General features: G+C 37.2%; 1 protein-coding gene and 1 pseudogene across 4 annotated transcripts in view; one reads left to right on the forward strand and one right to left on the reverse strand.

Moving 5' to 3' along the window:
- The window catches only part of ARHGAP32 (Rho GTPase activating protein 32), a 298,214-nt gene that overhangs the window by 263,829 nt on the left and 8,206 nt on the right, over nucleotides 1–26,179 (reverse strand). The gene's annotated exons all lie outside the window — the stretch shown is intronic.
- LOC101039439 (protein LSM14 homolog A pseudogene) lies at nucleotides 23,703–25,351 on the forward strand (annotated as a pseudogene).

Consider the following 26,179-nt stretch of genomic DNA (forward strand, 5'->3'; position numbering starts at 1 on the left):
ATCAGAAACTATACTAGTCCCTGGGAATAAATCAATAAAATACAATCCCTGCCTTCAAGAGAAATCAGCATTTTTTAAGCATCAGAGTCATCTTGAGCTTGGAGAAATTGGTTCAAAGATCAGAAACTCATTTAAAGAAGGGTCCCCTTCATGTCAGTTATAACACAGATTCCAAGAAAAAGTATTTCTATTTTATACAAAGAAACACCCAAATGTGGCAGAACTAATGACGGGTCAAAAAGTTCAACCAAAGTAACATCAAATAAGGGACTCAAAAACTAAAAGTCCTCATTTAGAAAAGGTAATAGCTGGGATAACAAAATCTATGAAGTTAGATAGATTTTATCTAACAGACTTTAAGTCATCAGATTCAAAAATATAAATTAATAAAATGTTTTAATAAATAAAATAAGAAAAACATAAATTCTATTTCCCAAAGCATGAAATAAAATTATGAAAGCCAATACCTCAAAATCCAATAAAATGAACCAAATAGATTCTGGAAAAAATTGACACAAAGCTATAAATTACTACTCAAAGAACCAGGGCTGCTGGGTGTGGTGGCTCACGCCTGTAACCCCAGCACTTTGGGCGGCCGAGGCAGGCGGTTCATGAGGTCAGGAGATGGAGACCACCCTGGCCAACATGGTGAAATCCCGTCTCTACTAAAATACAAAGTTAGCCGGGCATGGTGGCACGCGCCTATAATCTCAGCTACTCAGGAGACTGATGCAAGGGAATCGCTTGAATCCAGGACACAGAGTTTGCAGTGAGCTAAGATCATACCACTGCACTCCAGCCTGGTGACAGAGCAAGACTCTGTATCCCAAAAAAAAAAAAAAAAAAAAAAAAAAAAAAAAAAAAAATGAACCAGTGTAATACTTAACCTTTAAGGGACTATCAGAGATGAAAATCATGCTCTCCCATTGCAAAAAACTATTTTTGACTATAGGTCACTAGTGGCAACTGAATGCTGAGATTAAACCTTGGGTCTGATCCATTTTAGTAATTTCTAATTTGACCCTCTAGCTTTGTAGGCATTTCAAACTAATTTTGCAGGGTGATCAATCATAACATTGGGGTGGGATTTTAAAAGGGCCTATCCTCTTATCCTCTGCCTGTTTTCCTCCTCTTAAATGTGTCTCTACCATGAACCATGCCATTAAAATAGGTCTTTTAAGAGAAGATGTGTATCATAACAATAATGTTTCAGTTTGGAACTCAACGGTAGTTGATTTCATTTTCACATTCATTTCAGCTTAAAAGCAGTGTTTCCCACACAGTATCCCCTTTTTTCCACACTAGGTCTACCTTCCACACTCTATAGTAAATACACTGACAGAGTAGCAAGTCTCATTCATCATCCGGCCACAGGCCCAAACATCCTTTGCATCTAACAAATTGTTAATAACGTACATTAAATGCTTAACAACAATAAAACGCTTATTCCACAATTCTCAGAAGTGAGTAGAAAATTATTACACTCCTATATAAACAACCCCTGGATAAAAACCAAGTCTCTTTGCATGCTAAAAACATAAATGATGTGCAGACCCAGTTTTGTTCATCATTCAAAGCTGGATATAAGGCAAGTTGCCAGCAGTCATAAGATCTTAAACTGATTAAGTTTATTCATATGTTTGTCTTCTCATGCATTCATATTTCCTGTTTCATGACTTCAAAGTAACCAGTGATGACTTTTTTTTAAAGATTTTAGACACCTCAGAACACACATCAAAGGAGCAGAAATATAAAACTATTCTGACAATACTTCCTCCAGAATAAAAACGTATCAAATCTTATTAATCTGCCTTCAAAGAAATGTATCTTAAAAATACCTGTTTATTTCATCTTCCAATTTTACATTAAAGGAAAAAAAGACTTTCATTTATATCATCTGAAAGGTACGATACGGCAATTTTCCATCCATCTTTTGAAGGACATTTTAAAAATATTAAAACACTGCAGAATTTATATTTATTGAAAAGAATTTTATTTAATGAAAAGCACAACCTTTTCATTCTAATAGAAATGCTTTCTGGATGATAAAAACTCCTGCAATAGCAAAACAGGAATAAGATACATGTTTTCAAAGCATTAACTACAAATAATTTAGAATTCTCCAAGTATTACAGGGAGAGGCATGCCATGGGCTGATCCCTCTATGGGTCCTAAACTGAAATTCAATCAATGGGAATTTTTCTTTTACTCATTTATTCTACCTTCAAATTAAATAAACCCTAAATTCATCCAATAAAAAGAAAATTAAAAAAAAAAAAATCTTCCTCCTGAATTATTTATATCCAATCTGACCAAACCACAGTGTCTGATTAAAAGGGAACTGAAAGCTATATGGTCCAGCCTATCTAACCATCTAGAAAAGACTTGTTTTCTTCTAGAAGCTGTATAAGCTTAACATTCCAAAATATCCACCTCAAAGCATTTTACACCAAGAATGACTTCCTTAGGATGTGATACGGTGTTTTTATTTAACCTAGTAGGATATTTTCCAGCCTTTTCTTTCTTTTCTTGTGGTATTGTTGTTTGTGCTCTCTACAGATAAGTAATACATGTAAAGCTCATAACACAGTGCCTGGAATATAAGTCTTTAAAAATGTTATCACAATTATTAGTTTCTCACATACTTCCACAAACCTGATTGAATCCTCCTCTCCTCCTTTTCCTGTACATGTACTGCCCCATCAATACTGCTAATGACTCAAGCTAGAGTTACCTAGAACCCTGTGTTTTTTTCTGTTGTATTTGTGTTTAGCCATAACCTTGGGTACTTGGCTTTACCGTGTGCCTATTGTGTGTCACGGGTACTGTGCAAAATATAGTATATGGTGAATAAAGTAGGCATGCTGTCTGTCCTCATGGAGCTTTGAGTTAATTTCCTCTAAACGTGGTCACTTGGCAAACCAAAAGAAAAAGATAACACAATGTCTCTCGAAATAGCTCTTGTAACAAATGGTGCAAATGGTACTGAATTAGATAGAGAGATTAACAGGCTTCCATAAGATAGAAGATATATTTAAAAGAGAATCTTTCTAGAATTCATTAAAAACAGCACAAAATGTCCTAGATAACCAATCAATAAAGCAACTAATGGCATGTTAAAAATGTAAGGAACACTACTGAGACACACAAAAAAAACTTTGATCATTGATCGGTCTACAAGGTAAAGAGGCTTGGGTTTCACTTAAAGTAATACTCATTTTTAGTCTTTAAGGAAAAAGATCATATAAAACAAAGAAAAAAATACACACATACACACACACACACACACACGAGTGGAAATGAACTCAGAAGTATCGATTCCAAGGATCTCACATATCTATGAAAAGCACGCTGCACTGGTATTAATACTGAGATTTTTATTACTAGTAGATACTTGAGAGATGCTGATGCCAGGTCTCAACTGCAGACTACAATCTAAGACACTGCTGCTGACTCACTGTTATACAATTAAAGCGGTTTCCCAAAGTACACTCATTTTCTACCACATGAAAATCTATCCCAAATTGTTTTTCAATATGTGGTATTCTTTAAAGGGCTATAATTCAAGAGTTAGACTATAAGAAGAAGAAAGCCATAAACTAGATCAAATTTATTCACTCAAGAAATGACTAAATAAGGAAATAAATGGAATAACAGAAACATTTGATATCTACCACACCTTAACTTAGTCCTTTAAAAAAGTTTTGTGTTTTTATGAAAACATCTAGAGGCAGCAATACCAGAAACAGTAATGTTGGTACTCTGAAGTCCAGTAAATCCAGAATTAGACCCCAACTTTGCCACTTAACTGGTTGTTTGATATCAATTAATGTTCCCCTTTAAGACTGTGAGGCAGGGTGTGGTGGCTCACACCTGTAATCTCAGCACTTTAGCAGGCTGAGGCAGGAATATCACTTGAGCCCAAGAGTTCTAGGACCAGCATGGGCAACATAGGGAGATCTCATCTCTACCAAAAAAAAAAAAAAATTAATTAGCTGGGTGTGGTGGTACATGCCTACGGTCCCAGCTAATCAGGAGGGTGAGCTGGGAGGACTGCTTGATCACAAGAGGTTGAGACTGCAATGAGCTATGATCATACCACTGCACTCCAGCCTGGGCAACAAAGCAAGCCTCTGTCAGTGATACCCCCCAACCTCCGCAAGAAAAACAGGGACAAAGCTAATTTCTGTATTTTCTGTTATACTTCTAGTAAACATGTGTTAAGAAGAATGTAATCACTAACTGTTGTGAAGATTTGGTTGGCATCTATTTTCCCTAATTATCTCATGCCACTGAAATATAACCTGTGAAATTAATGAAGATAACTCATTTTACATACTGAACTACTACTGCAAGACTTACTATCCTGGAACCCTGAATACTATTATTTCTTAATATTGATAGTCATGATGAATAAGGACAGCAATTTATCTACCACACAATTTTAAAACATTAATCAGGTTGAACTTGAGGGGAATTTTTAATAAACTATACTTTGAAAACCATGTTATTGCTAACAACTGGTTCCTACAGAACACTAAGGCTTCATTCCAGCCTCCTTTTACCACCAAAAGTGAAATCTTATACTTCGTTTTGCTCCAATGAAAATTCTCACTTTCTCTCCAGTAGCAGAATTATTTCTGAACTATCATAAGCTCTTCAACAGTCTCATTTTTAACACATTTGTATTTCTGTTAATAGTTCCATGATATTTTTCATTCACTTGAAAGAGTTTTAACTATTATGACATTAAGGAGAAAAGAAGGAAGAAAATTAATTAGCTTACATATGTCATATCTCACTTAATCTTCATAAAAATTACACCATTTAACACACTCTTAAGCAGTGTATGAATTCCATTATTTTTGTCTTTTAAAATAATTATTTATCCAAGTAACAGATACTAAAAAGTTACACTGAATGCTAAAATCCAACCTTGAATTTGGCTTAAATCCAGAAAATATTTAAAAATTTAAATCAGCAAGTTGCAATTTCTCAGATATTGGTTAAGGGAATTCTAAAACAATAGACAAGAAAGTAAACTGAACCTATCCTGATAAGGCACCACTAAGTAACTCCAAAGGTGCTGATGATAAGGTAATGAAGTTGGCAAAAACGCCATTACTTTTATCCAGTTTAGACTCTCCTTTTTCCCAAGCATCTCTCTCTTTCAGTGAAATATGATGTGCTCCAAAAACCTACACTATGGAATACAATTCTATTAAATGAGTCTTCTTCCGTCACCCTGTATCACATAACCTTAGAATAACTTCACTAAGTAGAAAATGTGCCTCTGACTATTAAAAAAAAAAAAAGGTAGAAAACAGTAAACTTCTAAAAATAAGCAGTCTATATAAATATATGAAAATGTATTCTGGAAAACGGAAAATGACATCTAATTTGCTTAAGCTCAATTTTTTTTTTTTTGAGACGGAGTTTCGCTCTCGTTACCCAGGCTGGAGTGCAATGGCGCGATCTCGGCTCACCGCAACCTCCGCCTCCTGGGTTCAGGCAATTCTCCTGCCTCAGCCTCCTGAGTAGCTGGGATTACAGGCACGTGCCACCATGCCCAGCTAATTTTTTGTATTTTTAGTAGAGACGGGGTTTCACCATGTTGACCAGGATGGTCTCGATCTCTTGACCTCGTGATCCACCCGCCTCGGCCTCCCAAAGTGCTGGGATTACAGGCTTGAGCCACCGCACCCGGCCTTAAGCTCAATGTTTAAGTGCAACTATGTTTTAAAATGATGTATTTGACAGAAATCTGCCTAATGATCACATTGAAACACATCAACAATATATGAACCACCTGTTTATAAGCATATTTATCAAAGAAATAAAGCAGAAAATATTGGAGGTTAAAAACAACAAAGTACCAATACCACAAAAAAGCCAGTACAATTATGTGCTTCAACCTTGTGTTGTCACCACTATAGAATAAGGAAACAATTTATAGTTTTAAGCCAATTCTAAATTAACTTTAACTTTATATCAACGGTATACTTGTATCATCTTTAACACCTTTACCATCACTTACACTAATTGGTTTACTTCCAATTTTACAGCTTTACTCTCAACTGTAGTCATGTCTAATTTTGATTAGCAAGAGACAAACACAACAAACTCCTACTCTCAAAAACTGGTTAAGAGGCAAGAACAGTTAGCTAATTAATAAATAGTACTTGTACTAACTGTACTGTTTTCAAGACAGTGGATATGCTAATAATATACTGGTTTACACTTAACAGTTTATCTGGCAACTTCTGTCCTTGAGAGGGGATTCCAACTCATCAAAGATATTTGCTGACCTGGGAAAAATATTGATCACCATTAAGAATCAGCTCTTCTTCTTAACTAAACAAACACAAGAGAGTGAGTCAAATAGTAAAGCATCAAATAGTAAAGCATCAATAGAAACAAGCAAATTAGATATAAAGGGCAGCAGAACAGGTCTTCCAAATTAAACTAAGAGAGGTTCCAGTGTATCTGCACTTGCATACAATTGTTATGTGAATTTGCATTAAAGCAAGAATATACTGCTATAAAGTACTATGACTGATGCCGGCATGCAAAGAGGTAAATGACTATTAACCGTAAAAGAACCACAGTCTTTCGTGGAGGCTACCTCCTTGTTCCAACGATGCTGCCATGGTTTACAACATGAAAGCCATTGTAAACCCTACTCCCTCTACTAAGCAGGGGCCAGCTCCTTTCTGGACTAAACTTCAAACTCACCGGGGAATCCCCACTTAGGGAAGCTCCCTGAATTCTCGCATACGAATCTTAAGTAAAGTTATTCTGGCTTGAAAATAGAGGAATATGATATGTGTTGGGCAAACAGAACAATAAGAAGGCTGCAGCAATAACTAGAGAGAGAGTATCTTTCAGAACTAAGATAACAGCACTGGAGATGGAGAGAGGCAGACAAATTTGAGTGGTTTAAATGGTATAACCATACAGATAAAATAAGCTGAGATGTGCTTTGGGGGAACTGCCAGATAAAGACCCATCTCTCTTCCCTATTCCATTCATTATCTTGCTTTGCTTCTTAAACAGGCACTTAGTGATATTTAAGTAGGCAAATTATGTCTGTGAATGAGGATATATTTTGTGTTACCAAATATGGTCATAATGTATGCATAGACAGGTACACATTCTATTTTTCAATCCTACCAAAGAGTAATAGATGGGAAACACAATATATAAAGAACATGTAGTACACAGAGCCACAATCTTTTCAGAAAGAATATGCTTTGCATGGAGTGCAAAAGGCTAAATCCAGCCATATATTAGTTTATATTAGTTTATATACTATTAGTATATAAAATATACTATTAGTATATAAAATATATTAGTTTATGTACTATTAACTAAATTATACATTGAGGAAAAGTGGCCCACAATACATGTATTTCTGATACTAACACACTGTAGTAGGAACCTTGCACTTAACTGGAATATAAAGCCTGAATCCTCATAGGGCAATCAAAAATTACTTATTGTTATTAGTATGCAGATTCACATAGTACAAGTATGATGTTTATAAACCTGAGGTATCCAGCACTGGTTGGAAAGATCTGTGATAACAGGAATCCTATCTATTTTAATTATCTTTATATTCCTAGTGCTTCAAAGTGCTTGAAAATCAATATGCACTCCATAAACATCTGTTCAACAAATGCTATCACTGAGATCACTGGGTCACAGTATGTACTTGACCACTAACAGAGGAGAATTTTTCCCCATAATACAGTTATATAAACAGACTGTGACAGGTATCACAGAAAAGTTGGGTTGGTTAGTTATTCTAACTGAAATAGGATATAATTATGTGGTGTTAACTGTTCAAGTTTAATTCCATCAAAACTGCATTGTAAATCAAATGGTGCAGTCTATTTGTAATTAGAAATGTGTGATAACTTTAGATGCCTAACTCACATTCAGTTCAAATTTTTGACAAACATAACCTCTATACACTTTTAACTCACCACTTATTAATTGAAAGGGGAGAAAATATTCATACAGCCCATATGCATATAGATATCTGATCCTTGGTCATCTGTTTTTAAAAGAAAAAGGTTCCCCAAAGTTAGTACAGTGATCATGTATCTTCAATCCTAAGATAGTCCCAATTTTAAAGAATGTATCACATATGATGAAATGTCACATGGGAATCTGGAATATAGTCACTGCATCCCAAAGGCTCACTGCTTCCGTTCCTCCTTCCTATCCTCCACCCCAACAAAGAAAATGAGTAAACATAATTTTTAAATGGTCACTTTCGAAGATAAATAGTAACTATTTTACATTAAAACCTTAGCATTTCCCCCAATTGAAGCAATGTGAAATGGAAGGGGAAAAGAAGGCAGGGCACTAAGAAACTTCTTCAGACTGGCAGTATCAAGTTGGTACGAACAAAGATCATTGCCTTTAAATGTCACACACAGATAATTCATTCTTCCAAATAGATTCAGTCTTATTTTTATTTCACTATTCCTGTTTCACCTTTTTGAAGCAAACTAATTTCCAAACATGGCCATCTACAGAGCTGGTCATAATGGTAAAGAAAACAACTGGTTACTTACAAATGAGAAAATTAAGTATCAGTGCATTGAAATGTATATATTTGAACTAGACATTTTATTATTGAACATATGCAGTGACATATGCTAAAAGTGAGCACAGTTTTTAAATGTGATGTATTGTGTGTACACCAATAAATTATTTTCTGTTCACTCAATAAATATGAAAAACCATAAGAGGCTAGAAGTCTAGGTTCTCTTGATGGCTAACTGGATGAATGCCAGTATTTCAGTCAGCTAGTTGGACATGTATGGTCAAAGTCAGAATGCTTACAAAATAAATATTAATTCCACCTAACCAGTTGACAATCCTCAGCATTAGCTAAGGTCATCTTAAGGAAGAATAAAGCTGGCTAAATTAACACTAACAAGTAATAAAACCTGTTATAATAATTAGAACAGCACAGCATTTGCAGAAGGGTAGGAAAAATAACAGAACAGAATAAAACAAAGTCCCAGTAATGACCCATATATACGTGGTTTACCTGATTTACAACAAAGCTGACACTGCAATGCAATTGAAAAGGATCATCTTTTTAATAAATGGTGCTGACTCAACCAATTCTCCATATGAAAAATAATGTACTGTGACCCCCCCACCTCACATCCTACACAAAAAGCAGTTATAGAAAAAAATGCAGATTTAAATACAAAAGATAAAACTATAAAGCTTTTACAGAAGAAAATAAAATAGGTCATCTTCGTGACATTAGAGTAGGCAAAAATATTTTTTAACAGTATCCAAAATGCACTAACCATAAAGAAAAACATGATACACTGGACTGTATCAAGACCTAGGCCTCAAAAGACACTTAAAAGAGCAAAGATGTAACCCAGACAGCAGGAAAAGATACAATACAAATACATGAAAAAAAAAAACTAGTATCCAGAGTATAAAGAAGACTCTCACAAACAAGACAAATGACCCAACAGAAAAATGGGCAAAATGCATGAACAGGCACTTCACAAAAGATACACACACCAGAATGACTAGGTTAAAAACAACGACATCAAGTGTTGATGATGGAGAGGAGCTTAAACTCTCATTACTTGCTGATACCCTATAATCTAGTGACTCTACTCCCAAGTATGTATTCAACAGAATGCTTACATGTTTACCAAAAGATATTCAGTAGGATGTTCTCAGGAGTAATATTCATAAGTGAAAACTGAAAGCAATCCAAATGCCCACAAACAGACAAGTTGAGACATATTCATATAACATAATACTACATAGCAATGAGAATGAATATAATTACATATAACAATATGGATAAATCTAATAGACAATGATGAGCAAAAGACACCAGACACAAAAGACTATGTTTGGCATAATTCCAGCATATAAAATAAGACAGACAAAAACTAATCCATGGTAGAAGTCTGAACACTAACAAGCTACAAGAACAATCAAGCTTCACTTCTTGATCAGATGCTAGTTACTTCTTGATCAGATGCTAGTTAACAGATATGTTCAAGCTGTGAGAAGCCACAAAGTTGTTGTATATGTATGTTCTACACACTTACCCAACATGTGTTTGATACATGAATTAAATGAAAAAAAATTCCACAATTAATCTCGATATGGAGGGAGGTAATGTCAGCAGTCAAATTCCTGTCCTTGATCAATCCAAATGACCCAAACTGTGCTATAACTACATGGGCATTCTCTCCAATCAGAGGGAGCGCAAGACACTAAAGCAGAAGGATCACTTGAGCTCAGGAGTTCGAGGTCAGACACAACAAGACTTCGCCGCTTAAAAATAATTAATTTTTAAGATTACAAAGACATTGAATCAGTTTCCTACTCAGTTCATAGATGTAGTAAGTTAATAATTAACCAAAAAAAAAGAACTTTTTAAATCCTAAACAGAGTACTTACTTCCTAACAAATATTTTATCAGAATGAACAATGAAATCTCAGTCTACCCTTTCTGACCTAAAGCATTATTTGCCATTCATGCAAATTAACCCACTCCTAGAGGCCCTACTTGTCTTAAGCATTTAAAACAGATGCATAAAAAGAGTTTAAAAAACTTCTGTCAGTAAATTATTTTACTTCTTAATAGTAGCTGATAAATCAAGACTCAAAGCAAAACTTCCTAAATAATTTTTCACAGGACTATGAAGAACAAATTTTCCAACTAGCAACCAGTTAAGATTTCATTTTAAACTTTTGATAAATCAGTACTTTAACATATACATCAAAACGTTCAGGAAAGTTAATAAAAAGTTAACCACTTTTCTTATTATAACTACTATACTAATTTTTCCCATCTTACCCCTATCAGGTACCAAGATAACATGGCTAATGAAGTCATAAACTCAATCCCAATGACTCCAGTTAAGGAATATGATGACAGATTTCTGCAATCTATAACCTATGAGCTAAATTATGGTGCTGACCACTAATCATAAAGAGAATTACCTAAAAGTATATGAAATAATACATACAAATGCATTACTGATGAGGAGGAACCACTTCAATGCACGTGTACTATGTAATGGCAAATTGGTGCACTAACTTCAAATATAAACATCGTGGTGATTTATTAATCAGATGTAAGACAGATACACAACAATATAAACTAGAACGAGCTTTTCTCCAAAATGGAAAGATTAGAATTGATTACTCGGCTGTTTCGAAAGACAGCAAAGTTGAAATAAAGTCTTGTTTGGGCCCACTTTGAACATGCGCTAGTGCAAATAAGAGAACTATACCCAATGGCTGCAAAAGAGATACTGTATTTGTGGTGTTTTCATACTGAGAGATGTTACTAGTTTTTTATTAAGCACTTTGGGAGGAAAAAAAAAGTACTACAAATGCCATTATTCCTCTCTCTCTCTCTCTCTCTCTCTCTCACACACACACACACAAACACACACACAAACACACACACACACACACACACACACTTTTCCTATACATTTATTACTTCACTCATTCATTTGACAAATACTTATGGGTTTCATTCTCGGAATAATGTCCAACATTTAAGCAATGTAAAAAAAAGCTAAGGAATAGTATGACCCAGATATAGAAGAATTTTCCAATAATAAAACTGGAAGATAGCTTTTAATAAGAATATAAGAACTGCAGAGGAAGAAACCACAAGCACCTACTAGCCTTGTCAGTGCATAAAATGGCAGTAATTAATGTTGCCATTTTTGTAAGCAGAGACAGTATTTTTAATGACTATCACTTTGGGATATGAATATCTAATTAGATTTTGCTATGCAGACATGAGATTCTTCTGAGACCAGTAAGAATTTCTTCCAATTAAGCTTTTTGTTTGTTTTGTTTTTTTGTTTTTCTGGAGTAGAGTCATTCAACAATTCTGCAGAAAACAAGAAGAAAGCATATCCCAAGTCTACTGGCAGCTTTTCCCATTCTGAAACAATCCCTTGTTCAGACGCACAGCCACAGAAGTTCAAAGGTCACTGGCGTCTTTGTGCTCAGTTCCATGGTAGTTACAAACAAACTTTTGTCTTCATTCCTTCAATGAAATGGGCTGCAACAACTGCACTGATTGAACTTTTATATCTGAGGCCGGCATGAGCATTACACAACTGAAGGGCCATAGTATTTCATTTACACTTCAAGCATAAATTATTAAATCTCTTTTGTGAAATAAAATAATTTGTTTACCTGGACATAAAGAATTGATAATTCTAGTCAAACACAAATAATATCACTGGCAGCAATGGTCTTATGATTTCTTATCATAATTATCATACCTCTCATAATGTTGTTTTAAAAGCTTTTGTTGACCATTTTTCAGAGTTTTTCTCACCCTTGTTTTCTCTATCTTAAATCATGTATGATAAAAGTGAATAAATTTATAATGGGTTTTCATACAGAATCATAAACTAAAAATTATTTCTTAAAATGTGATAATAAATATATTTAAATAAGAAATCTGTTATGAAATCTATTTTCAAATAGAAAGTCTTAAAAAATAAGCTCCTCATTCTGTAACTGCTAAACACCTCAGGATGATCATGTAAAACACAATATTGCCTTTATTTATATACTTTAACAACTCTTTAAACATAAAAATCAAACATTTGTTTAAGCTGTCCCACTTTAAAAATAAATTCCTAATACTTTCACGCACTAACAGCAACTTCCAAAGTCTGTCCTGGCACAATAAAACATATTAGAGCTGAGTAATCAAAAAATAATTGCTCCAAAAAAAAATAGCCAATAATTAATCTAAAAAAGGGTTACATAAGCATCTCTGAAATAAATTTTTTAGCAGCTAGGCTGCAAACTCCTACATGAATACAAACCAACTGAATCATGATGCTGAAAGGATGAAAGAACTTTGCCAGCACAAAGATAAGAAACAGTTTCCTCCAAACAGAAAACTTTCCATAACTATTTCTAAATAAGGCAAACACTTCTAGAAAGCTGAAAATACTACTTAAAATATACTGAGCCACCACAAGGTGCTAAACACCACACTCCTCAGAAAAAAAATGGGTTCAATCTCATATTTTTTTTTAACTTTAATGAGCTTGAAGTAGAGAGAAACACAGCTGAAAGCAGCAAAAAGGAAATTAAGATAATGGAAATTCAGAAATATTGTTGAAATTAAGTATAAAGTGGCTCTGGATTAGGCTAAATAAAAGAAAAAGGGTCTGAAGGAAAAAAGGAAAAGTTATTCCAGATTTTGTTGCATAAAATCCAGTAACTCAGAAATACTTCCAAACCACTGGTGCCATTATAGATTCATTTAACCAAGAATTTATTTTTTTCTGCTTTTACTAAAATCCATAGCCCTGAAACACTAAGAATATCATAATATTTTACATACCACTAATCTGGGTAAGCCTACTCCAACGGATTTCTAAAACTTTTCTCCTGTTTTAGACTTCCCTCCCATCTTTCAAGAGGTCAGCCTAGATAGAACAGGTCCAGTTACATTAATTCAGTTGTCTACGTGTGGAAGCCTGGCCTCCATTTTGATTAGCCTGCGAAAAGAAAGCTAGTAAAAACCAAGCATTTTTTGTTTCTACCTCTTCTCCTATGTTAAACAACTTGAGGAATTTATCAGAGGGTTTTCAGAAAATACTCTTAAGTAAATAAATGGATGAAAACTGCTTCTTATTGGGAGTAAAGAGATGAAAAGGCAATTTGTTCTGTTAATCAACAGTAATTTTGACTTCAACATCTCAGTAAACTATCCCAATATTAATGGTGCAATTGTTAAAAAAGGAAATCTAAACATATTAGAATCTTATTTGGCAATAAAATGCAACAGTATATAGAAATTCTCTTGCTGTTGCAACAAGGAAAAATCTTCAAGTTCTGATGATTCTTACAGCTAAACTTAAAGATGTTTATGTTCAGCAATTTTCATAACACCAAAAGACACATAAAGATGGAGTTTTCTATGCACAGGGAAATAATGTCTGCCCTTTACACACAAATTAAGAGAAAATATAGAAACCTGACAAATTGTTCACAAACAATATTTACTTATGAAAGAATAAACCTGGCATGTCAGACTAATAAAATAGAATTGAAAGAGACCTTGCAAACTTTTCATTTTTCCTCATGCTCCAAAAAAAATTGCATTATCTTCAATTCATTCTGTCTCTTATGTTTTAATTCGTAACAATATAAATGGCATAAATGGAGCCCCTAATTTTTATTCCCTACAAAACCACTTCTAATAGGTAGTAAATATCTACCAAATTAATGTTGATATATTCACTTAACCCACCCAACAAACAAAGAGCTGCAAAATATGGCAAAAACTACCTTTTTTTTCCTTTTGAGATGGAGTCTTGCTCTGTGGCTCAGGCTGTATTGCCATGGCATGATCTTGGCTCACTGCAGCCTCCACCTCCTGGGTTCAAGTGATTCTCATCAGCCTCCCTAGTAGCTAAGATTACAAGTGTGTGCCACCACACTCAGTTAATTTTTGTATTTTTCTTTTTTAGTAGACGAGGTTTCACCATGTTGGCCAAGCTGGTCTCAAAACTCTTGACCTCCAGTGATCCCTATAACTTGGCTTCCCAAAGTGCTGGGATTACAGGCATGAGCCACCATGCCCAGCCCCAAACTACTATTTTAAAACCATTTCAAACTAGTTTTATAAGACCTGGCAAAACTCAAAAATCCTGGGAGAAGACTGCAACACACCAAAAAGAAACCTCACAATCCTAAAACCCTTCATTTTATTTTACTGTACTAAATATAAATTACTTAAGGCTTAACAAATTCTTTTTAAAAATACATTAATATTGTCTTATCAATCACACCTCAATGTCAATCACCTCATCTATAAAATTAGTATGAGTACTAGTATATATAGTCAAATGATTTTCTTTAGGAGTGTCAAGCCCATTTAATTGGGAAAGGACAATCTTCAACAAACGGTTCTTGGAAAACTGGATATGCACACACAAAAAATGAAATTAGAGCCTTACCTTATACCATATACAAACATTAACTAAAGTGAATCAATGATCTAAACATAAGAGCTATGAAAGTCTTATAAGAAAACATGGGGGTAAATGTCGTAACACTGGATTTGGCAATAATTTTTTGGACATGACACCAAAAGCACAGGCAACAAAAGAAAAACTAAATTAGACAAAATTAAAATTAAAATGTTTTTATATCAAAGGACACTATCAACAGAATGAAAAGGCAATCCACAGAATAATAAAAAATATTTGAAACTATATACCTGATAAAGGATTGATATCTAGAATATATAAAGAACTCCTAAAACTAAGCAACAAAAAACTATTTTAAAATGAGCAAAGGCCTTGAACACATGTTTCTCCAATGATGTTATACAAATGGCCAACAAGTATATGAAAAAATGCTCAACATCACTACCGTTAGGGAAAGACAAACCAAACCATGATAAGATAACACCTCACCCATGAGCCAAAAAAGAAAGAAAAAAGACAGAAAGGAAAGAAAAGAAAAGAAAAAGAAAATAAGAAGTGTTGCTGTTGCCAAACGTGAAAAAACTGGAACCTCTGAGCACTCTTGGTGAGAATGTATAATGATACAGCTGCAATGGAAAAGAATATGTTGTTTCTCAAAAAGTTTAAAAATATAATTACCATGTGATCCAGCAATTCCACTTCTGGATGTATACTCCAAAAAAGTGAAAGCAGGAACTCAAAGAGATATTTGCATACTCATGTTCATAGCAGTACTATTCAAAATAGTCAAGAGGTGGAAGCAACCCAAGTGTCCACTGACAATTAATGGATAAGCGATATGTGCTACGAACACACAATGGAATAGTACTCAGCCTTAAAAACAAAGGAAATCCAGCCAGGCATGGTGGCTCACACCTGTAATCCTAGCACTTTGGGAGGCTGAGGCAGACAGATCAAGAGGACAGGAGCTCTTGACCAGCCCGGCCAATATGCTCAAACCCTGTCTCTTCTAAAAATGCAAAAATTAGCTGGGTGTGGTTGCACGTGCCTATGGTCCCCAGCTACACATGAGGCTGAGGCAGAAGAATTGCTTGAACCCAGGAGGTGGAGGTTCAGTACACTGAGATCACACCACTGCACTACGGCCTAGGAGACAGAGTGAGGCTCTGTCAAAAAAAAAAAAAAAAAAAAAAAAAAATGGCCAGGCACACTTGCTCACGCCTATAATCCTAGCACTTTGGGAAGCTAAGGACGGCAGATCACCTGGCATCAGGAGTTCAAGACCAGCCTAACCAACATGGACAAAACCCGTCTCTAGTAAAAATACAAAATTAGCTTGGCATGGTGGTGCATGCCTGTAATCCCAGCTACTCTAGAGGCTGACGCAGGAGGATTGCTTGAACTGGGAGGCAGAGGTTGCGGTAAGCTGAGATCACACCACTGCACTCAAGCCTGGGCAATAAGAGCAAAACTCTGTCTCAAAAAAAAAAAAAAAAAAAAGCAAAAAAAGAAAGGAAATTCTTTGCATGCTAAAACACAGATGAACCTTGAGGACATTATGTCAACTGAAATATGCCAGTCACATAAAGATAAATATTGTACAGTATAATTCCATTTATATGAGGTATCTAAAGTAGTCAAAATCATGGAAAGAGAAAGTTGAATGACGGTTACTGGGCCTGGGAGAAGGGGAAAATGGCAAGCTGTTTCACAGTCATAGAGTTTTTAGCTTTGCAATATGAAAACATTCTGGAGATCTACTGCACAATAATGTGAATATATTCAAACTACTAAACCATACACCTAAAAAATAGCTAAAATAGCAAATTTTATGTATATTCTACCGCGATAAAAATATTACCGTAAGTAACTACCTCATGGGGCACCTGTGATGATTAAATCAGATAATGCATTTAAGGGGCTTAGAAGAGTTCATAGCATATCTGTAATAATTAAACAATATTAGCAATAATAGTAGTTGTTGGTATATTAACAAGACAGATGTTTATCAGTTGGTGAAACAGAATCCTGAGTTAAGAAAGATTCTAAAGAGGCTCTCCTTGAATCTCAAGCAAGAGAGTTGAACAGTACAGTAGGAAACAGGGAACTTCTGATGGTTCTTGACAGTTTAGAATGACACAGTTTAGAATGACACACCAAAATAAGTTTAATGAGGTGAGCATGGAAATCTAGATCAAAGAAGGTACTGAATAGAAATTGTAGGAAGGTACTAAATAGAAATTGGGAAAAGTGCTATAATGAGGTTCTGATCATGCCTTGGAACTCAAAAACAGAGGAAAACAGAAAGAACCTGTATGAGAATGCTAAGCAACCACTCCTTCAAATCTGTGCTCTAACCAATCAACAAAACTCTTCATAGGAATAGGTGTGTTGTTAGCAAGCCAATACATGAAAGCCAGCTTAAATGCACAACTCACAACTTTGTCCTATTGACAGTCATAAAAATAAGAATGAAAACCTAAAAAGCCTAACCTTCACCATTCAGAACGCCTTCAACATTAAATCCATGATTCTCTAGAAACAACATAGACTAAAAACGAATAAACATCATGTTCTACCCTCATTGTCAACCTGTTCACAAACTGGGAGGGACAAATTAAGAATATAAACTATGCAGGCATAAGTAGTTCACACATCTCTCATGCATTCTAGTATCTATCATCATGGTAAAGAGCTAAAATGCAAACACAAATGCATTCAAAGTAAAACCTTGACTACTCGGAACTCTTACAGCAGGGTTTCTCAACCCTGGTGCTACTGACATTTTTGACCCAATGGTAATTCTCTGCTGGGAGAGAAGAGGGAGAGGTTGTCCTGTGCAGGACTAATAGTAGATAATTGTTACTCTAATGCTAAGAATGTAAATCTGGAAAATACCCCTTTCCCAGCCCAAGCTAGATGGTCAGAAATCACTTCACATTATTTATAAAGTAGTGCTGAGGAAAACACAGGCAGTTTAAGGGCAAAAAGACTTGGATTTAAAGTATGAATTAATCCCTCATGTCGCTGAGTAAACCTGATCAACTGACCACACTTTTCTGAGGCCTAGTTCCCTTCTATGATAGTAATACTACCAGAGTTACTGGAAGGTTTCAATAAAATAACATTCCTAAAGATCAGTATAAAGTAGGCATTAGATAAAAAAAAAAGAAGTGAATTTACATTTAAGCACCAGAACTTTAACCTTACAAAAGGAATATTTCCAAAATGTACAGTATATTTTCCTGCCTTCTGAATCTAACCTTATATAAATGAGTTTGAGGTGACCATTTCATACAAACATTACTGTAGTAACTAAATATAACACTAATCCAAAGAAGAGAACTATAAAAATGAGTAACACACAAAATCATGTTTCAAGATGCTGCATCAATTCTGAATCTAATACAAATAATTCTACTTAGTAGAGATTAAATGTAAAAGTGAATATTTAGATTAAAAAATAACAATATAAGGAAAACAATGTTAACAAAATTTGGGAGAGAAAAGCTCTAAAAAAATTAATTTCCTATAAGCCCTAGATAAACAAGAATGACAAGTTATCCAAAAAAAAAAAGGTACACGGAACACAATTTGGGTTAGTAGAGAGAATATACCAAAATAAGTCATAAAAATGGAGCTCTGGTTTCAACTGGCCTACTTAAGAAAATGTCACTAGATAAGTGACTTAACCTGGATCTATTTCCTTACTAATAAGAGCACAAAACCTACTTTGACACCTCTGACGCTGTCAAGTGGACCAAATGATAATGTTCATTTTTAAAAAAATGTTACTAAAGCTGTCTATAGAACACCTGACACTGGCAGGATAATAGCACTGGTACAGGCACCCTGGGGTAAACAGGTCATGCTGCTGGAACCCGAAAGTGATCAGCCTAGAAGCTCTTGCCACTCTGCCCTGACAATCCTAAGAACTAAAGGAATCAGTATTTCTGGCCCATCTGTAACACATTCAGAGTACTGCTGGCACGTTGGTTAAAAAGCTCTAACTAAAATATCATATCTAATTTGAGGCACCATAAGAGAGAATATAACATTTTCCACAATAACAAACTCTAGCAAATAGGATCAAGTCCGGAGTTTGACTTGGATAGAACAGTACTGCTTGGACCTAAGCAATGTCACCCATCCTAGGCCTCAAGCTTTAGAGGGCCTTGCACTGGCCTTCCTCTAACAATACCCCGGATTATGGGGCCAGCTGTGCTAAGGGCCCAAAGGATGTGCTCATCTGCAGCCAACATACCCCAGCCCTCATCTTGACCAAGATTCCAAAATTTCCCACCTGCTTCCAGGGTCTACTCAGGCCCCTTCTCTGAGTCAGTTGTCCTAAGGACAGATGACCCCACCAACAGTATTTACAACCCAAGCCCAAAGAATGGTCAAAGAGCTGCCGTTTGAAGGATGTATGGAGATGTATGGGGTGGAGTTCCAGATATGCACATGTTAAGTTTCTACTGCAAGGAGCCTGGGGAAGAGAAGATCTCAGGTCAGAGGCTGGCTCTCTGCACTTTACCTTGTTCTAAAAACAAACTCAGAGTTGGAAGGCAAAGCAGGTAGATCACTTGAGATCAGTAGTTCAAGACCAGGCTTGCCAACATGGTGAAACCCTGTCTTTAATAAAAATGCAAAAAATTAGGTGGGCATGTTGGCAGGTACCTGTGGTCCCTCAGCCACTCAGGAGGCTAAGGCAAGAAAATCACTTGAACCTGGAAGGCAGAGATTGCAGTAAGCCAAGATCGTGCCACTGCATTCCACTCCAGCCTGGGCAACAAAGAAAGGCTCCGTCTCAAAAACAAAACGAAAAAACAAACTCAGAGGAATCTGAATTCTCTGTCTGACTCTGATCTAGGTTACCAGGAAGTTTTATTTCTTAAAAGTAGGCAATGGAACATTTTGTATTTATCAGTTAACTTGATTCATAACTTGTAAATTTTTAGACATATGAACCTCATCTTAGTTCACTGAGTGTTACTATAAAGGAATACCTGAAATTGGGTAATTTATAAAGAAGGTTTATTTGGTGCACACTTCTGCTGGCTGGAAGGTCAGGCATCTGGTGAAAGCCTCAAGCTGCTTCCATTCATGGCAGAAGGCAAAGAAGAGCCAGCATGTGCAGCAATCACATGGTGAGAGAGGAAGTAAGCGGAGGGAGGTGCCAGGCTCTTTTCCACAACCAGCTCTCTGGGGGGAACTAACAGCAAGACCTCACTCACCCTCACCACCCACAACAGGCATTAATGTAGACATGAAGGCTCCACTCCCATGACCCAAACACCTCCTATTAGGCCCCACCTTCAATGCTGGGGATCGAATTTCAACATGAGATTTGGAGAGGTCAAATATCCAAATCATAGCAGACCTGCAATTTGTATCCTTGCCCCAATTCCCAAAAATATTAGGAATGGACCTGGAAAATCATCTAAAAACCTTCTCCTATGAGGAACAGTTGAAGAAAATGAATACATTGAGCCTAGAAAGAGAAGAGACTGGTGGGAAGATAAAAGAACCAGCCATTTTCCACACGACAGCCAAAGAGCTATCATGTGAAAAATAAAGCGGATCTCTGTGGAGTCAGAAATGCAAGGAGTAATGTTCCAATTTCATAAATGAGAGACTTTTTTTTTTAACAATAAGAACTCTTTTTAAAAAGTTAGTCTGTCGTTTAAATAATTGAGTTTTCAGACAGCAAAAATAAAGAAGCAGAGGGTAAGTAATCACCTCCCAAGGATAATGTGGAAGGAATTCTGATCTTAGAGAAAGGCAGATGCCATATTCCCTGAGGGCCTATATAGCTGAAATATAAAGATATAGCTCTACATGCAGAGACTAGCGATAAGAGACACAGGCAAAAAAAGCCGGGCGCGGTGGCTCAAGCCTGTAATCCCAGCACTTTGGGAGGCCGAGGCGGGTGGATCATGAGGTCAAGAGATCGAGACCATCCTGGTCAACATGGTGAAACCCCGTCTCTACTAAAAATACAAAAAATTAGCTGGGCATAGTGGCGCGTGCCTGTAATCCCAGCTACTCAGGAGGCTTAGGCAAGAGAATTGCCTGAACCCGGGAGGCGGAGGTTGCGGTGAGCCGAGATTGCACCATTGCACTCCAGCCTGGGTAATAAGAGCGAAACTCCGTCTCAAAAAAAAAAAAAAAAAGAGACACAGGCAAAACCAAAGTTACACCCCGAAGTAACATTTCTTTCTTAAAAAGTTCCTAAAAGCTTGCTCTTCTGTCATTTGCCCCCTTACAAAATAAACAAGGGTGAATTCCTCCATTCTACAAAATTAATTACTAAACAGAAGACCAAAGCAGCCTTGTCTCAACGGATTTTTCACCCTCCAGCAAATCTCAACTTTCCCTACTGCTGCCAGTTGGATCCTGTGACTTGCCATTATTGCTGAAAACCCTGCTCCATTCCTAAAATTGACTCTAGCACCTCTCTATCATCAAGAAATATTTATTAAGTAGAAATGCTAAAGATAGAGCAGGAGCCTAGACAAAGCCCTCACCCCTTGAGTGTCTCAGAGAGAGCGGGATTATAAATTCAACACATGGCCAGGCACAGTGGCTCACACTTATAATCTCAGTGCTTTGGGAGGCCAAGGCAGGTGAATCACTTGAATCTAGGAGTTTGAGACCAGCCTGGGCCACACAGAGAAATCTTGTCTCTATTAATATAAAAACCGGCCAGGCATGGTGGTACAGGCCTGTAACCTCAGCTAGTTAGGGCTGAAGTGGGCTTAGTGAGCAGAGATCACGCCACTACACTCCGGCCTAGGTACAAAATGAGGCCCAATCTCAAAAAATAAATTAAACACATAAGCAAATAATAAATGAATATGAATATGAAGAAGATAAAATGGAATGATATGAAAGAGATGGGGGTGCAGCATATACAGGTAATCATGAAGGTCCCTCTGGAAGAGAAAGAAGGCGGCCATGTCAAAACCTGAAAGAAGTATATGACCTATAATCTCAACTCTTTCGGAGGCTGAGACAGGTGGATCCCTTGAGCCCAGGAGTTCCACATCAGTCTGGGCAACACAGAGAGGCTCCATCTCTACAAAAATTACAAAAATTAGCCAGGCACAGTGGCACACACCCTATAGTCCTAGCTACTTGGGAGGCTGAGGTGGGCGGATCACCTGAGCCCAGGAGTTTAAGGCTACTGTGAGTGATGATCACTCCATCCTGGGTGACAGAGTAAAACCCTGTCTCTAAAAAAAATAAATAGGCCGGGCGCGGTGGCTCAAGCCTGTAATCCCAGCACTTCGGGAGGCCGAGGTGGTGGATCACGAGGTCAAGAGATCGAGACCATCCTGGTCAACTTGGTGAAACCCCGTCTCTACTAAAAATACAAAAAATTAGCTGGGCATGGTGGCGCGTGCCTGTAATCCCAGCTACTCAGGAGGCTGAGGCAGGAGAATTGCCTGAACCCGGGAGGCAGAGGTTGCGGTGAGCCAAGATCGCGCCATTGCACTCCAGCCTGGGTAACAAGAGCAAACTCCGTCTCAAAAATAAATAAATAAATAAATAAATAAATAAATAAGTCATTATAAGTAAAAGGAACAGCATGCACAAATCCTTGAGACAGAACGTGCTTTTATACAAAGGGAAGAAAAAACGTCATATACCACACACCCATAAGTATGGCCAAAATCTAAAACACCGACACCACCAAATGTGGACAAGGATGTGGGGCAACAGCAACTCTCATTCACTGCTGGTGAGGTTGTAAAATGGCACAGCCACTTGGGAAGACACTGTTGCAGTTTCTTGCAAAAATAAACGTATTCTTAACATATGATTCCGCAATCGTGTGCTTTGTTATTTACCCAAGTTGAAAACTTTAAAAAAAAAAAAAAAAAAAAAACCTGCACATGGATGCTTACAGCAACTTTATTCATAGTTTCCAAAACTTAGAAGTAACCAAGATGTGTTTCAGGAAGTGAATGAATAAACTGTAGTACATCCATTGTCTAATGGAATATTACTCAGCACTAAAAAGAAAGGAGCAATCAAGCCACAAAAAGACAAGGAAGAAACTTAAATATTTATCCTAAGTTAAAGAAGCTGGTCTGAAAAGGCTACATACTGTATGATTCCACCTATCTGACATTCTGGAAAAGGCAAAAGTATGGAAACTGTAAAGAAGCTGGTGGTTGACAGGGGTTGAGGAGAGGGAGAGATGAACAGCCAAATCACAGAAGATTTTCAGCAGAGTCAAACTACTCTATAAGATACTATGATGTGGATACATGTCATTATTAAATTTGTCCAAATCCATAGAAGGTACAATACCAAAAGTCAGTCTTTTTGTTTTTCTTTTTTCCCCCCCAGAACAGATGGGAGAAAGGAATGGATTCTAACATAACCTATGGACTTTGGGTGATAATGATGTGTCAATGTAGGTTCATCAACTGTAACAAACATGTGACTCTCATGTGGGATGCTGATAATGGGGGAAGCTGCATATGTGTGGAGATAGGCAGTATATGGGAAACTTCTGCACCTTTGGCTCAGTTTTGCTGTGAACCTAAAAATAAAGTCTACTTAAAAAAAAAAAAAAAAAGGCCACCGCATCACGGCTTGAAGGCAGGAGACTGGGGAAGGGTAGAGGAGCCGGCCCTGCCGCCATGTTGGGTCTGAAGCAGCTGCTACAGGCGCCGAAGGAGCAAGCGGGCGGGCATGCGGAGCAGACAACAGCAGCAGGGGATCTGCCTCTCGGCGAGCAGCCCGCGGCGGCGCCATGAGCGGGGCACCCCTTACATCAGCAGCAAGATCAGCCTCATCTCCAAGGCGGAGATCTGCTACGAGGGCATCCTCTAGTCTACACCATCAACACCGAAAACTCCACTGTAGCCCTCGCCAAAGTTCGATCCTTTGGTACAGAAGACAGACCAACAGATTGTCCAATACCACCTCGAGATGAAGTCTTTGAATACATTATATCCCGTGGGAGTGACATTGAAGACCTCACTGTTTGTGAGCCACCAAAACCACAGTGTTCTTTGCCTCAAGACCCAGCTATTGTTCAGTCCTCACTAGGCTCATCAACTTCTTCATTCCAGTCCACGGGTACCTATGGGCCTTTCGGCAGGATGCTCACATACAGTCAGTTCAGTCCAAGTTCCTTAGTTGGGCAGCAGTTTGGTGCTGTTGTTGCTGCTGGAAGCTCTTTGACACCCTTTGGAATAGAAACATCAAACAGTGGTGTCTTACCCCAAAGTAATGCAGTTGATTCTGCCTTTACACAGGATACAAGATCCCTAAAAACACAGTTATCTCAAGGTCGTTCAAGCCCTCAGTTAGACCGTTTAAGAAAAAGCCCAACCATGGAGCAAGCAGTGCAGACCGTCTCGGCCCACTTACCTGCTCCAGCACCTGTTGGGAGAAGGAGTCCTGTATCAACCAGGCCTTTGCCATCTACCAGCCAAAAAGCAATAGAGAATCAGGAGCACAGGCGAGCTGAAGTACACAAAGTTTCAAGGCCAGAAAATGAGCAACTCAAAAATGATAACAAGAGACAAGTGGCTCCAGGTGCTCCTTCAGCTCCAAAGAGAGGGGGTGGGGGTCATCAGGGTGGCAGGGGAAGATTTGGTATTCGGTGAGCTGGGCCAATGAAATTTGAGAAAGACTTTAACTTTGAAAGTGCAAATCCACAATTTAAGGAAGAGATTGACAGAAAGTTTCATAATAAGCTTAAATTAAAAGAAGATAAACTTGAGAAACAGGAGAAGCCTGTAAATGGTGAAGATAAAGGAGACTCAGGAGTTTATACTCCAAACAGTGAAGGAAATGCTGATGAAGAAGATCCACTTGGACCTAATTGCTATTATGACAAAACTAAATCCTTCTTTGATAATATTTCTTGTGATGACAATAGAGAATGGAGTCCAACCTGGGCTGAAGAAAGATTAAATGCTGAAACATTTGGAATCCCACTTCATCCAAACCGTGGTCGTGGGGAATACAGAGGCAGAGGAGGTCTTGGTTTCCGTGGTGGCAGAGGGCGTGGTGGTGGCAGAGGTGGTACCTTCACTGCCCCTCGAGGATTTCGTGGTAGATTCAGAGGAGGTCGTGGGAGCCGGGAGTTTGCAGAGTTTGAATACAGGAAAGACAACAAAGTTGCTGCATAGTCTACAAACAAGTCTCTGAAAATAGGTGAATTTCTAGCTCTTCATGGTCCTGAAAATTGATTTCAGTCTTTGCGAAGAATGAAGACATGAATTCGCTGTACATTTGTCACCAGCACTGGGTTTTAGTTTTTTGTTTGTTTTTCCACTTAATTTCAAAGATAAAATGCAGTTACTTTTGGTGGTGGAAGGCTCATCTTACAACATGAGCATTAAATATATTTGGAATAGCCAAAGCTTAAATAATTTCTTATGTATAGTTAAACTAAAGTAGTACTTCAGTGGGATTTACAAGTGTTTTTTCATCACTGAAAGGTTTTTTTTAATCACTAAATTGTATTTGGCAATTGCAAGTTGCCTGCAGCTAGGGCCGTGATACTGTGTTTTGAGCCACAGAAGGTTGTGTGTGTATGTGTGCGTGTGTGTGTATCTTTTTCCTCCTTTCTTTTGGGGAATCCTGTAATATGGGTAGCTTATTTCGTCAGTTAATTAGGGTACTGGATGGTAGAGAATTTTGTCAGTCAACTATGTATACACAGTAAATACTGTTTCTTAGGCTAAAGTAACTTTTTTATATAGTTGTAAAATTCCATTATAGTCCATTGCCGAAGAAACATTAATAACTTTGTATAGCTGTATAAAAAGCAACTAATTTTTTAAAGAATAAACATTTTAAAGTCAGCAAAAAAAAAAAAGGAACATCACTGAGACTGCAGCCCAGTGAACAAAAAGGAGGAGAGTGGAAGATGACGTCAGAGAAGCAGCCAGGAGCCATATGCGTGATAACATTACAAACATTTTAGACCACATAATTTTTTGCTGTTGGGAGTTTTTCTGTGCATTATTGGATGCTGGATGTTTACCAGCCACCTTTGCCTCTCTGCCCACTAGATGCCAGCAGCAACCTATCCCAATTTGTGACAACCAAGAATGTCTCCAGGCATCCCCTGAGGGCAAAATCTCCCCTGGTTGAGAACCACAGATATGGAGCCTCCTAAGTGACTGAGAGGAAGGCTTTATTTCCATGAT

Source organism: Saimiri boliviensis, chromosome 6 (genome assembly GCF_048565385.1).
Source record: "Saimiri boliviensis isolate mSaiBol1 chromosome 6, mSaiBol1.pri, whole genome shotgun sequence".
Lineage (NCBI taxonomy): Eukaryota > Metazoa > Chordata > Mammalia > Primates > Cebidae > Saimiri > Saimiri boliviensis.